General features: G+C 31.1%; 1 non-coding gene across 1 annotated transcript; it reads right to left on the reverse strand.

Annotated features, from left to right (window-relative positions):
* Nucleotides 1–4,246: 4,246 nt before the first annotated feature.
* Nucleotides 4,247–4,353, reverse strand: LOC128294516 (small nucleolar RNA R71). Its single transcript, XR_008284825.1, has one exon. It is a non-coding gene; the product is annotated as a small nucleolar RNA R71 (small nucleolar RNA).
* Between the last annotated feature and the right edge of the window lie 12,607 nt (nucleotides 4,354–16,960).

Genomic DNA, 16,960 nt, shown 5'->3' on the forward strand with positions numbered 1-16,960 from the left:
TTTTATTTATAAGCGTCAGTGTTTGACATTTGGTTCTTTTGGTGTTGTATTGAAGTAATGCAAGGATGTAGAGATTTATAAAAACAAAAATTTACATGAAAAATATAAAAAGAGTTTAAAATTAAAAATTAAAATTAAAACAAAGTAAAAATTAATTATAAAAGAAAATAAAAGAAAATTGATGAGAAGAAACTCTAGCTAGAAGTAAAATCTTCCTTTGATTCAAAGATTCGACCATCAATGCAAAAATAACTTCAATACCTTTAATAAATTAGTTCTAGTTATTGACTCACTGTCGGGCAACCAATCTCTCATTGTTCGATAACCAAGAGAAAACTCGTTTGAAATTATTTTCTAATTGATAAATAACCTTGTAACTCAACGCCCTAGATTTAACTTACTGGTAGCATTAAGAATGAGAGAGTCCAAATTCTAACCAACAAACTCATTCTAGAGAGATTCATTTTAGCTATATCGATCACACATTTATACCACATAAACATAAACTACGGCATAAACAAATTATGCAGTTTGTCACTAGTATTGGAATGAATTAAACAATTACGGATTTAACAATTCTAATTGACAAAACAATCATTCTAAGCTATTAAATACCGACTGAACATTCAATAAACCTGAGAAGTTGTAATTAAAACAAAAGATGCATGAATACCGAAGAACAAAGGAAAATTAAAGCAAAAATTAAGTCTCACAAATTTATTAAATCAAATTTTGATAAAACCTTCCACTAGATGGAGAGTTTAAAAAGCCAAAAAAAAAAAGAAAACAAAATAAAACTAAGAACGGCTAGGTCTCGGTTTCCCCTCGTCTTAACCTAATAAATTCTATTTATAGGACAAAAATAATATAATAGAGAAAAACAAAAGTGCCATTAATTATATAAAGCAAGATTTTCAAGATATTTTGGCAATTTTTCCTTCAAACTTATAAGACATTTTTGGATGTCTTCTTGATGTTTTTGGGCTTCATCCATAAAACAAATTTAGTTATTTATGTCAATTTTCTTCAAATCTATATATTATGAGCCTAAAACCAAAATCTGTAGCTTAAGTTAGGGCCGAAATACTAAAACTGTACTGTAAATGTTGAAAGTCCAACCTGGAAAACTTGTCAAAAATAAACTTTAAACTCTTTTTTCTCTAATTATTCTCTAAATCAATAATAAATAAAATAAAATATAAATAATATAATTAAAATATAAATAACATCATTTAAGAGAAAAATATCACAAATTATCCTTACTTTTTATAAAGGGTTTTTTAAGTATCTTCAAAAAAAAAATTTGGAGTTTTGGTAATTAAACTGAATAAGTTTGAAGTGAAAATATTTATCTCTTTTTATTTAATTCCTAACATAAATTCCAAATAAGTTTCCTTGGTTTGAATTAGGTTAGACTTAAAAGTTGTTTGATAAATAAAAATGTAAGTGTTAAAAATTAAATATTTAATTTAAATTATAAAATTTATTTGGTATATTTCTTCTAAATTAGTTTTTAATGTCACATGCTTGTGATTATACGTATTTAATTTTTAATTAATTTTAAATCATGTATTTTTAATTATTGTTAGCTATAGTAAATTATAATATTAAGTTGAAAAATATGAAAATAAGTTAAGTAACATGAAACAATTATAATAATATTTAATGATAAACATGAAAAATATTTACGTGAAATTAATAAATACATTTGATAATGGTGATTAAAAATAATTGTTGAAATTTGACTCTTTTTATAAAAACAAACACATAACATATTTTTCGCCTACACCATATAAATAACAGATAGATAAAAAACGAAACAGTTTTAAAACTACTTCACATAGTATAAACAACTTATTTGTAGTTTTCTAAGAGGCAAATAATGAAAACGTTCATAGGCATGTTGAAGAACACGGCATCAAAAAGTTTGGAAAACAAATTACCATCTAAACTCAATATTTAATTATGAACTCGGATTGAAGTTTTTAGATATGACAAAACTCAAATTGTCTAATAGATTTTGAATTGCTTCGCTTCGAATGAAATGGGACGGGATGAATGTATACAACATGCAAGTGATGGAGCAGTAATAGATTTAGCAATATCTACTTTCACCTGACTTTATTGTCATCTCTAGAAGCTACACCAGATTGAATCATAATAATAATAATAATAATAATAATAATAATAATAATAACATCTTTTTCGGCTAAAGAATAAAGTAATACTAAATTACATCTATAAAAACATAATCAAAATAGTATTGCCTTTATAATTTTAATTGTCCCTAAGCCATTTAGTCACTGGTTTTTCTTAACAAATATACAAACCTAAAAACAAAATGTTAACTTTTTCTTTTTTGGTGAATTACAATAAAAAAACAAAACCCGAACAACAAACGTAATTAACACGACCTGAAAAAAAGCCACATCTGGGACAATTAGTCATTACCATCATACCATCACATGGGTCCAATTATTAACTTTTTTTTTTATCGTATTCCTTTCATTTAGTCATTGATTTCTTCTTCCTTCGGTATCAATAATTATAGGTGTGGACTGTGCTATTTCCACATTGTTGATGTTGGCCTATCGTGGAAAAGTCCATCTTGTATTTGATTTTTTAAGTCAAATAAGGAAAGTTAAACTACACTAAAGGTCACTCAACTATTAGTAAATTTATACTTTGGTCATTTAATTTAAAAAGTTACAAATTAATCATCGAACTATTCGAAAGTTATAATTTAAGTCATTGGACCATTAAGTTGCTAATGGATGTCTAATGTGGTCCTTAACTCATATTCATCATAGGGTAAATTACACCGAAAGTCACTCAAATATTAGAAAGTTTATACTTTTGACACTCAATTTTTTGAAAAAAGTGTTAGAAGTGGATCACTAAACTATTTAAAAATTTTAGGATTTTAGGTACCACCTTCACAATTATTAATATTTTTAATACTTATTTAAAATTAAAATTTTAAAATTTTATTTTATTTTTCATCAAATTAATAGATCTAACTAATTGAATAAAAATCATAGATCTAATTGACTTAACTTCAACATTATTTTAGATTGGGTTTACTTTAGATGACATAAAAATAAATAAAAAATCATAGATGTAGTTGACTTGACTTTCAACCTTTGATTTACTTTAAATGAAATAAAAAATAAGTTAGTGTGTGAAAATAACATTAGGGATGCACTTAATAGAATGGCGTGCAATTGTAAAGGAGGAGGTGTCCTATTTTTCTACTTCAGTGGGCATGGAACACGCATTCCAATCTTTCAACCTGGCCAGCCTTTCAAGCAAGATGAAGCAATCGTGGTCTGTGCTTATATCTTATCACTGGTAGGTTTTTGTTTGAATTTATATATTTATTTTAGCAATATACATATTCATACCCTATATATATATACATGGTTTCTGCAGATGTGGACTTCATGCGTTTTGTTAACCAGCTACCAGAAGGAGCAAGCTTCACAATCCTATCAGATTCGTGCCACAGTAGTGGTCTCATTGAAAAAGAGAAAGAACAATTTGGTGCTGAGCATATGACGACACCAGTAAATCCCAACATGCCTAAACCGTCTAAGGTTAAGGCTAAGAGTCTTCCTTATGATATCATACATGGTGCGATAGATACAGCAGCAGGTTCTTATAGTTTATGACTAGAAAAAACCCATCAGGACCTCTACTTTTTTATAGTGAAATTGAAAGCATAACTTGCAGAAATCGTAGAGAAATAAGGCGAAGTCTATAGTATATAGGGGAAGGGCAAGAGGACGATACTAATATTACTGAGGAGATGGTTGAAAATGAGAATAATCCGCTACCTCCTGTGGTTGCCACAATTGCTGTAAATCAAAATCCTGCTCCTCGTACTATGTATGATTATGCTAAGCCCACTCTCACTGGGGCTGAATCGAGTATTGTTAGACCTGCCATTGCTGAAAATAATTTTGAACTGAAACGTAACACTATTCAAATGATTCAACAGTTTGTTCAGTTTAATGGTTTGTAGGATAAAGACATAAATACTCATTTGGCCAATTTTTTAGAGTTTTGTGATACTTTCAAGATAAATAGCGTTTTTGACGACGCCATTCGCTTATGATTATTCCCCTTCTCGTTGAGAAATAAGGCTAAGCAGTGGTTGAACTCCTTGCCACGAGGGTCTATCACAACTTTGGATCAAATGACCGAGAAATTTTTATTGAAATATTTCCCACCAGCTAAGACAGCTAAGTTGAGGAACGACATCTCGTCCTTTGTGCAAATGGATTTAGAGACTTTATATGACGCATGGGTAATGTATAAGGACTTATTGAGAAGGTGCCCTCACCATGGGTTACCTCTATGGTTACAGGTTCAGACTTTTCATAATGGTTTGAACCCCTCAACTAGGCAGACGATCAATGCAGCTACCGATGGTACCATAAATAATAAAACACCTAATGAGGCTTATGAGTTCATAAAAAATATGTCACTGAATAACTATCAGTGGCAAGTCATGAGGACAAAGCCTGATAAAGCAGCCGGTGTTTTCAACCTTGACGCAGTTACCATGTTATCAAACCAGGTAGAGCTCTTAAATAAAAAGATTGATGGTTTATGTGTTTCACGCAGGTACATCCGGTAATACAGTGCGATACGAATGGAGGAGGAATGAACAATATAGAATATCCATCCTACAACACTAGTTTAGAGAACGAACAGATCCACTATATGGGTAATAATTCTAGACCTCAGAATAATCCATATAGTAACATTTATAATGCAAGTTGAAGGAACCACCCCAATTTCTCGTGGAGTGGTCAAGGACATCAAAAACCGCAACCCTCTCCATGTTTCCAACAACCACCTTACCAGCAGGAAAAGAAGCTGAATCTTGAGAAGATGCTAACGAAATTCATCTCAGTGTTAAAAACTCGCTTCCAAAACACCGAAACTGCACTAAAAAATCAGCAAGCGTTGATTCAAGGACTCAAAAATCAAATTGGTCAACTCACCAAGATGATTTTAGAATGACCACAAGGTAGCTTACCGACGAAACTAACCCAAGGGAACAACTTCATATAATTACTGTTCGAGATGAAGAAGGGTTAGTTGAAGATGAACCAAAATTGAGACAAGAAGATTTGGTAGGTAAAGGTAAGGTTGAGGTAAGCCACAACAAGTAAAAACCAGTCATTAAGGAATATAAACCTCATGTGTCATATCCAAACGCGACAAGGAAAGACCACACAAACGAACAATTCTATAAATTCCTTAAATTGTTGAAAAAATTGCATATTAACTTACCATTTATTGAAGCTTTTTCGCTAATGCCAAATTCCATTAAATTTTTAAAGGACCTTTTAGCAAATAAGCGAAAGTTAGATGATTCGTCGCATGTGGAGCTAAATGCAGTGTCCTAAGCCATTTTGCAGAATAAACTACCCAACAAATTGAAAAATCCAGGGAGTTTTACTATTCCTTATTTAATTAGTAGTTTAAGTGTTAATAATGCATTGCCTGATTTAGGGGCTAGTATTAATGTCATGCCCTACAAAATAGTTAAGCAACTAGGTCTTGGAAAACCTAAACAAACTAGGATAAGAATTCAATTGGCAGATAGAACAATTAGATTTCCTAGGGTTATTGTTGAAGATGTACTTGTCAAAATTGATAAATTCATGAATTTTAGGACGACCCTTTTTAGCAATTGCTAGAACTATCATAGATGTTGATACAGGTGAGTTAATACTTCGTATAGGTGATGACACGATTAAACTCCAAGCTCATGATTTTGTTAGAATATCTAGTGATCGAGATGATATTACGAGCTCTGTTAATGTTAATAACCTTGTGGCTCAACATTCTTTGCAGGAAACTCCTCAGAAAAATGTGACAGAGCCGCAGTCCAATTTACATAACAAAAACAGAACAAATCATGAAGAAAGAAGATTGCAAATCGATGAACTAAATGAATGGCGGACACACGTCAAGAAGAAACCTAGAATACACGATGAACCAAAGCGACTCCATCACGAGCTTAAGGATGAACGAATCAATTTAAGATTGGCGATCAGGTATTGTTGGATAAAACGGACCCTCGAATCTCCACTTCGGAGCATAATGCAAACAGAGTAACTCCTTTTACGGTACTGAATATTTTCCCATATGGTACAGTCGAGGTAAATCATTCTAAATTTGGCACTTTTAAGGTAAATATTACTCGGCTAAAACCTTATGTTGATAATAGAATTGAAAGTGAGAAAGAGGAATTTCGACTCCATGAACCACCGTAACTGTGCGAATACAAGGTAAGTCGAGCTTAGACTTTAAATAAGTGCTTCTCGGGAGGCAACCCAAGTGTTAACACTGTTAATTTTCTTAACATTATTTCATGAAACACTGTTAATTTTCTTAACATTATTTCATGAATTTTTTAAAATTAATTAATTTTCAAAATCTAAAAAAATCTAAAAAAAAAGTTTCTTTTTGACCCACATGGCTTGGCCATACGGGTGTGTGGAGCACACGGCCTGGCCACACGGGCGTGTGGGATCTCACATGGGCGTGAGAGAAGTGAAGAAAAACACACACAGCCTGACGACATGGTCATGTGACCCACACGGCCTGGACACACGGGTGTGTCCTAGGCCGTGTGAAACCTGGAGCTAATTTTTTTCAAAGTTAGAGAGTTACACGACCTTGCCACACGGGTGTGTGGAGCACACGGCTTGGCCGCACGAGCATGTGGGATCTCACATGGGCATGGGAGAAGCGAAGAAAAACACACACGGCCTGGCGACATGGCCATGTGACCCACACAGCCTGGACACACGGGCATGTCTATGGCCATGTGAGAACTGGGTTAATCACCCCAATTTTATTTTATTTTATTTATTTTTAATTGTAATATTATTTATTTTTATTTTACTAATTAATTAATTAATTATTATTATACTTATATTTTTAAATTTTTAATTTTAATTTTTATATATTTTAATTTTAATTTTGCTATTTCTATTTTTTTCTTTTTTCGTATTTTTTACTATTATCATTACAATTACCTTTAAGTTTATTGATATCATTGAGTTTATTATTATTTTTGTTTATTATTATTAGTATTATTTATCTTTCTCTTTAATTTTGTTTTAGTTATTTTATTATTTTATTATTCTTCAACTTATTTTCATTATTATCTTTTGAAATATTTATGGTTGTTTCTAATTGAGTTATAACCCTTAATCTTCTTTATTATTTGTGTTTATTTTCTTATTAGTTTGCTCGGAATCATGAGTTACATTTAGATTTGACTGCAATTCCGCTTTTCACTATTCTGAAGATTTCATCCAATATTCAGGGCAGTTTCAGTTTTCTCCCTCTCTTATGATATTATGTTTATACTGTGATTATATGTGTTTGTACATTGAGGAAAATGTACATCTTAAGTGTGGGGAGGTTATCTATAGAATTATTAGAAAACCCCTGAATTATGACTTGTGTTTAAGTAATTTTCTCACATTACTATTAGAATGAAGTCTTATTGATTTATGATTATCATTGATGTGTTTTAGATTAAATTCATAGGTAATTGTGCATTGATTGTTTAAACTTTAAGACATTAGAGAATCAAGCATGATAAGTCTATTTTCAGAATTAAAATTTTTTAGGTTGTTTCCCTAAATTGAGATATTACCTTGAGGTTTGAAATTTGTAAGATTGACATCAAAAACCATAATTTTTGTAAGACTTTGAGCCTTTAGAGCATACACTTTTCTTTCTCACTTTATTTTTGGTTATGAGTGTGTCAATATTGATTTGTTATTCTAGAACTTGCTTCAATTATACATGTCATGATCACACATTTGATTTGATATAATGAGATGATAAAGGCACCTAGGTTTTAACCCACTTATCCCATAAAAAGCCTACCTTCATAATTAACCATTAGTGAACTCCTTTGAGCCTAACAAATCGTTTCTTGATTCACCTATCAATATTAACTTGTGACTCATTTTTTTGATTTGTTGTTCCTTTTTTATTGACTCCATTTTTGTCGAGATTTGATTTGGTTAGTTGCCTAACTATATTTTGTTATTTTAGTTGTTTAATTTTATCTCATTATTCATTCAAAAAAGAAAATGTCAAAAAAAAGTCAAAAATATATATATTCATATATGTTGATTATTATTGTTTCTTTGTTCCGAGCTTAAATAGTTAATTTCATATTCTGTGAAGAAGCTCGTGTTATTCTTTAATAATTTCGGTTGATGTAATTATTCAGCATTAGCTTATTTTTCTAGTTAGGTAATTGATCAATTCGATCTCGATTCTAACTTTCTTTTTAGCCTTTATCCACACCTTTATACAGAGCCCCATTACAACCCTGTATAGACCTTTTGATTTGTGTATCATCTCATTTTATAGTGGTGGAGATTTGATTTTCATGCAAGCCTATGGCAATAACTTTTCATGTTTGACTTTTGAGAGCTTAATTTTTAAACCTTAAACACTTTGAGTGATTTGAGTGAATCTTTAGTGGTTTTGAATTAAAGGTACTTACTTAGATAAGGGGAAATACCTATGTTCTTATGCTTTAAAAAAATGTTTGACTTGGATTGTTTGAATCTTTAGTGGTCTTTTAGTTGAATTATCAATGTGTAATTATTTGTAAATTATGATAAAATATTATTGATGAGAATTATGAATTGAAAAAGTTTAATTTTAATTGTGAGTTGAGGACTTTGCTTGAGGACAAGCAAATGTTTAAGTGTGGGGATATTTGATAAACCATAAAAGTAGAATATTTAAACTCCATGCTTAGCATATTTTTAGATGATTTATGATGAGAATTAGTGAATTTGATGCTCCTTGTAACACCCCCTATCCGTATCCGTCATCGGAACAGGGTACGAGGCATTTTCGGAGCTTATCGAATCATTATTAATTAGGAGAAAAAGTAAAACAAAGTAAACATGTAATATTTAATAAATTCGTATAACATGGTATTAACTTACCGCTTCTCTATATTCAACATAATTATGCAAAGCATAATTATTCAAATTGATCATGAGCCTTAATACCTATTCTTATGACATTGTTAGTCATATAATTCATATAAATATCAATAAACATGTATGGGCTCAACTTTCATTAAATTTCTCATATGCATATACTTTTATACATCATTTATTCCCATAACTTATAACAATCATATCTATGTATTTTAAATACGCTTTCATAACAATTTTCTTGATTTGAGACTATCTCACATTGTAGCTTTACTCATCAAATCATTTGAAATACTATCTTTATACAAATAGTACACTTGAGTTGCACAATTCTATAATTATGAATGAACACATTTATAAAATATATTCCATGTTCATATATCATAGTCTCATGTCTCCATATATCAAATATATAACCATCATTTTCTTGTGTTTCAGATAAATACATATAACTATTCATAAGCATGCCATTCATTATTTCTTCCTATCTATCACAATTTCAAATGATGATTCATGTGAATGAGCTCAATAATAACATGAAAATACTTACCACATTCTTTCACACATATTCCACTTATAATATATATATATATATATATATATATATATATTTGGCTTGACATTTACTAAGCAATATTGGATAGTCATTTATTAGGCAATATCAAATATTCAAATTATTCTTTTACATATATAACATTTTCATTTTAACAAAGTTTAACATTTACCAAATATAATCGAGCATGTGATCAATTTATGCATAAGTCACTCATATATTTTCCTCCTCCTCCTCTACATTCCACATCCTTGATGTATATAACACACTTGTAAGTAACATTATCTATAATTTTTACTATTTAATTACTTATATGAATATTCAAGCTGTCCATCTGTATCATAGTCACTAAATTATTTTTATCTTGAGCTACAGAATTCCGGATTAAGATTCGCTAATTTTTGCTGAAACTAGACTCACGTATCTTCTTACCATAAAATTTTCAGAATTTTTGGTTTAACCAATAAGTACAGTTTATTCTTTAAATTCACCCTTGTTCTGCTATCTGACAGTTCCGACCCTTCTTTACTAAAAATTAATTATCTCCTCGTATGGAATTCGAATAATGTTTTTGTTTGTTTCTCTTAAAAATAGACTAATTCAAGATTATAAAAATATAAATTTAAGCCTCTAATTATTTTTTTTTCAATTTTTGATGTTTTTCCAAAGTCAGAATAGGGGAACCTGAACTCATTCTGACCTTGTCTCATAAAATTTATTATATCTTATGATTTAAAATTCCATTGCTTACATCATTTCTCTATAAGAAACTAGACTCAATAAGATTTAATTTAATATTTTATTCATCCTCTAATTTGATTTCTACAATTTTTGGTGATTTTTCAAAGTTAGGCTACTGCTGCTGTCCAAAACAGTTTTAATGCAAAATGTTAATTTTCATTTTACCCTAAATTTCACAATTCATACAATTCAGTCCTTGCTCAATTAACCCCTCAATTGAGATAATTTTTTTCTCAATAAATAATTTAGTCTATCATTTTAAACTACTTCATAACCCCTGAAAATTAGAACTTTAGCACTAGACCTTAATTCCAAACTCTTTCATAATTAGGTCCTAAAATCAATTTCCATCAATTTTACTTGATAAAATCATCATACATCAAAATTAAAACTTCAATTCTATATTTATTCATCATATGCTTTGTAACACCCCAAACCCGGCCCAGACGTTATGGCCGAATCTGACGTGCCACATTGGAGTTGAAAACCCACGTTCCGTTTTTAGTGTTTTAAAACCATATATTTTGTTGAGTTAACAAAGTGTATGGAAGCTGGGCACCAGGTAGGTATCCGAGATAGAGGAGGTGAGCCATGAAGGCTGCTTAAGTACCAAGCTCTTTAATTGGATCCAATCCTAGACATGCCCACAACCATAGCCATACTTTGTCATATCGAGTTTAAATTTGTTTAAGTGGACGTCTTTGATAAATCGATTAATCGTGGTGTTGAGATATTTTGAAAACAAGTATCATTTTGAAAACACGTCCTAAGTCTAGCCCATTTGAATAATTATCAACCAGGTTTAAAGTTATTAAAATTAAAGTAATCCCGAAAAGAAATAAAAGAAAAGTTAAAATGGCCTTATTACAAACCAAAATAAATAATAAAGGAAATTTAATGAAAACCAACGCTTATTTAAAAGCCCAAAGATGATCACCGTGGCCACTCTAAATCCTCCTCCCAAGTCCCCACATCAAGGCTCACGCAAGGTTAAGGAAAGGGGTGAGTTTGGAAACTCAGTGTGCAACAAGCCCCTTCGAGCCCAAAACAATAATGACTGTTGGGTCTAAGCCCAAATCCAATCTCAAACATGTCTTGGGCCATAGCCCTTTTCATATTTCATATTTCATAACACCTGGGCGAAGCCTTTTCAAATTTCATATTCTTGGGTCAAGCCTTTACAGTGCAGTATGGCCCATAGGCCCATTTCAATATCACATATAATGTCAATGAAAGAATGCAAACCCATCTGGGGAGACTACTCAACCCACCATCCGCTACTCTCCACCCGTACCAACCAACACACCATGTGGGGATTAACTCGACCCACCCCGCCATAACTCTCCACTGGCAGCTTAGCTGCTTTATCATATAACTGGAGGCCTAGCCTCTTTTAATAACTGGGGCAAAAGCCCTTTTTATAACTGGGGCATAAGCCCTTTAATAACTGAGGCGTAAGCCCTTTTGATAACTGGGGCATAAGCCCTTTTCGATAAGCGGGGCATAAGCCCTTTTGATAATCGGGGCATAAGCCCTTTAATAAGCGGGCATAAGCCCTTTTTCACTTCCTCCATTCATATAAAAAACCCAACCCAATGCATTTATGAACATCTCGTGTGCATATCATACATATCACGTGCATATCACACATGTCATGTGCATATCATACATATCATGTTTATCAAAATCCCATGCATTAAGTTCATATATAAACCCTAGGGGTATAATGGTTATTTTTACCTAGGGGCAAAACGGTCATTTTCATATTATAAGGGTAATCTTGTAATTTTACCAAAATTAGGGTTTCCATATTCATTAATGATTACAAACAATTCATGGGTGCATACAGTGATTACGCCCACTTTTAGCTTAAAACGAGTTATTGGGCCAAAAACCCTCGATGAGCCCTACTCATTGATTTTGTCATCTAGGCCCATTTAGCCTATATCCATAACAAGATAATGGTCTTAACATGCAATTTAACATATTTCCGTTTTCTACCAATTTTACCCAAATGGGCCCGAAAGCCTATTGGGCCCTATTTTAGGCCCTCGAGGCCCAACTTACCGTGAACGCCAAAAACACGTCCTTACCGTTTCCATTGTTCCCGATCATCATCTCATCATTCTAACTAACTAGTGAGCGTTAAGCTTGCTCACAAGTCCTCGAAATGCCGAATTTGGCATTTCGCTTTTCGTATTTTATCGTTTTAAGCTATGAAAAAGGGTTCGTTACACACCTGATTTGCGATATTCCTTGACGAGATCTCCTATGCTATTTCTCCTATAATCAACCACTTATAGATTAGACCATGTTAATATTAAACCAAATCGAAAACTACCTATTATCATCACTTACACATTCGCCACCATCCACAATGGCCCTTGGGTTCATACCTTTGCAAGTTGATGACTAGATTTAGTCACTCCGATGATCCAAGCTTTTCACACACTCCTCGATCGGTAGCCTTTAATCCTCACTAGCACCAACAAACCAAATAACACCAAAAACCCTTTTAGCCTTAGTCGACAGAGGGGTTTTCAGCTTTTCTTAAACCACAAGATACAAATGGAAAGAAGGTTCGAATACTTACCAAGAGATCTACTCGTTGAAGAACGTTCCAAATACCTTCCTACCCCATATCCGTTGTGAATCCAACTTAAACGTGCGTAGAAAATAGATCTAAATATTAATTCCCAAATCACTAAAATATGAAGCTTTCGACTTTTCAAAGAAATATTAATCTAAGCTATTACGAGGTTAGTACACACCTGTTACGGGTTGAAGTTGAAACGTTTCCATAATCAATCACCTACGATAACCACCACCTGTCACTCAAACTTAACTATTCCAATATCAATATATGTAAATCCTAAGCACATCAGTCATACGGAACATAAGGGCATATTCGTCATTTTACCATACAGGGGTATTTTGGTAGTTTTACAAATTGAGGGTATTGCGGTAATTTCACAAACCAAGGGTATTTTAGTAATTTTGTAAATCGAGGGTAAAACAAGTAATTTTGTAAATCAGGGTAAAACAATAATTCTATTAAATCGAGGTAAAATGGTAATTCTGTAAATCGAGGGTGAAACGGTAATTCTGTAAATCGAGGGTAAAACGATAATTATGTAAATCGGGGGTAAAACGGTAATTATGTAAATTGGGGGTAAAACGGTAATTCTATAAATCGAGGGTAAAATAGTAATTCTATAAACTGAGGGTAAAACGGTAATTCTGTAAATCGAGGGTAAACCGATAATTTTACAAATCGAGGGTAAAACGGTAATTCTATAAATCGAGGGTACTTTGGTAATTTTACAAGTTGAGGGTATTTCAATAATTTTACAGGTCGAGGGTATTTCAATAATTTCACAAATTAGGGGTATTTTGGTAATTTTACAAACTAGGGGTATTTTGATAATTTTACAAACTAGGGGTATTTTGGTAATTTTACAAACTAGGGGTATTTTGGTAATTTTGTAGACCAAAGTATTTTAAACATGGATAATAATACTAATGGCTCTAAAGCCCATTCTCGGCCCAAATGGGCCCACACGCTCGTGTGGCCCTTTTAGCCCAAATCTAGCCACAAATATTAGATTCACCTAGCCTAGCCCAAATTTACTACACAATCAAACAACTTATCCAATTGGGCTTGTAGGCCCATTAGGCCCACATGACCCCTTTCGACCCATCGCGGCCCGAAGTAGCCATCCTACAGTTAGAGTAGTAAGAAATACACACCTGATAGGAGACTGGAGTTAATCCACACTCGAGCACTCTTAGCCGACGCCTAACCCAAACGAGCACGCCATACAATGAAAGGGATCACCAAGAAAGGTGCCTTTACTCTCCTCATGGTTCCTCTATTTAAAGCCGACTTTGTATCCACTCTTATGTTAGCTTCCGATGTGGGATCCTCCAACATTAGAGTTTAAATTCAACACCAACTCTTGCCCCTGTTAGCAAAATAAATGCTCCTTGCTTGCCATGGGATTCGAACCTATGCCTCCCCTTAAATGCTCCACACGCTACTTGCCACTAAGCCACAAGGCTTTTGTGTCATATTTTATCCCCAATTAATTATAAGGTCTAAAGGCCAAAGTCCAGTTCCCTTTAAAAAAAACAAAATAAATTGCAAGAGCCAAGGCTTGAACCCGTGCTCCCATACAACCTTAATGACACCACAACCACTAGACTACAAGCTTCCTTGTGTCATTTATTTAACACAATAATTTAAAACCCTCATCCAAGCATCCGGTTTTTTCACTTAATACCAAAATTTTTGCTAAAGCCCAAGTTTGAACCCAAGATTTCTCCAACACTTCTCAAAGCCATTAACCACTAATAGCAAACATTTAATTGTTTCATTTCATTGCACAATTAAATACCTATATACAACCTCCTTACGGACCCCCACTCAAGGCCCAATACTTCTAGGCCCAAATTCGGGGTGTTACATGCTTCCAACACTCATCCATAGAAACTTTAAAAATTAGCCTTGGAATAAAAAATTAATGACAAGTAAGTTGGACCCAATTGTAAAAGTCCATGTAGCGACGTAAATTTTTTTAGCTTGGTCACTAATTAGGGTATTTGATTGAAAGTTTAAAGACCGAGATTCAATTTTGAAATAAAAGGGAGTTGCCACCGATCCTTTTTCTTAGGTGTGATCGGACACCTATTAGATTTTCTTTTTTAAAACAAAAAGAAAGCCAGAGAAAAATTAGGGTTCAGGAGTCGGTTACGCGCGAGGAAGGTATTAGCACCCTCGCGACGCCCAAAATTAGTATCTTGTAAAACATGCGTTGTCTTGATTTTCAAAGATACGAGTTCAATGTAAGATTTAATCGTGATCTGGTTGAAACACGAGAATTTTCAATTCTTTTGATTTTTGAGAAGGACATACCGTTTTAACACAAGTCGATTGATGTTCACCCAACATAGCGATGAAATCGATGACTAAATGTTAAATCGATACGTTGCCTTATTTATGAAAATTAACTTAAAGACATGAACGACAATATTTCTAGATAGAACAAATAAAAGTAAAAGAGAACTATCATTGATGTTGCACTATGGTATGAAATACTATGCTAGATTCGGGATAGACAAATAATAAAAGGTTAAGAATACATGAAACAGACAATATATAAAACATTAACAATATACGTGCGATAGTAATAGTATAGAACAATAATAATGCATATGGTATTAAACATGATATTAATAGCATTAAACACGAAATAAAATCATGAATATATATAAACAATAAATGAAGTGACGTAAACATAATATTAAAAATACTAATATTGCTATATATATATACTAAAACATATAAGTGATAATAGGAATGAAAAATATACGCATAATAATACTAAATATATACACACTAAATATATATACATAGTATAAATGAACATATACAATATATATTAGGAATACTAATAACATAGAAAATATATTTATATACTAATAATAATAATAATAATAATAATAATAAAATGTATGTAAGCCAAATAATATAATAAGTGGCAATAGTGGAAATAAGTATAATAATGAATAATATGAAAATAATACTATATAAAAAATATATATATATACGTATAATAAAATATATGTACTAAGATTAATACTAAATATAAATAAAATAATAATATATGCATAATATATAACACGTATATGATATATACGTATATATGAAATGAATATTAAAATGTATGTACGTAAGATGTATAAAAAATATATACATATAATATTAAAATGAAATAATAAATGATATAGTGAAAATAATAGGTATAAATATAAGGATAATATAGAAAGTATATAAACGAAATAGTGCAAAATGTGTAACTAATGATATTAAAATATATACATAATATGGCGTTGAAAATACATGCATAATATAGTATTAAAATATTTACATAGCATTTACATATTAGAAATGATAATGTTAAAAGTACCTATTAATAATATTATATAGATATAATAAATAATAATAATAATAATAATAATAATAATAATAATAATAATAATAGCAAAAATACAAAAGAAAGTATGACATAATAATAAGGTAAGGAAAGTAAAATATAATATATTAAAGATAATAAATATAATAGTAAATATAATAATGTTTAAAAAATACCATACATAAAGAGTATATATATATATATATATAATAAAAATATACACTAATATTTATAAATAATAATAGTAAATATAATAATAATAATATTAAGTATTGTATAAATAATATGTACATAACATAATAATAATAAGTAATAATAATAATAATAATAATAATATAGAAATTCAAAAAGTAAACATAATATAATAATATTAAAATAAAATAATTTAAAAAATACTATGTAGATATAAATACATATACGTATGTAAATAAAATATACACTAATATAATAATAATGATAATCAAATAATATTTAAAATGAAATAAAATAACGAAGATAATACGAAAATAAACTAAAATTTTAAAAAAAGGACTAAATTTTGAACAAAAACAAAGTTTTGGGGCAATTTTAAAGAGAAATAAAGAAAAAGGATCAAAATGCCACACGCGCATAACCTAGGAGGACTAAAAAAGTAAATATTCCTTCCCATCAAAACACAACATATCAGTGGGGACTAAATTGAAAAG

This window comes from Gossypium arboreum, chromosome 6 (genome assembly GCF_025698485.1).
Source record: "Gossypium arboreum isolate Shixiya-1 chromosome 6, ASM2569848v2, whole genome shotgun sequence".
Classification (NCBI taxonomy): domain Eukaryota; kingdom Viridiplantae; phylum Streptophyta; class Magnoliopsida; order Malvales; family Malvaceae; genus Gossypium; species Gossypium arboreum.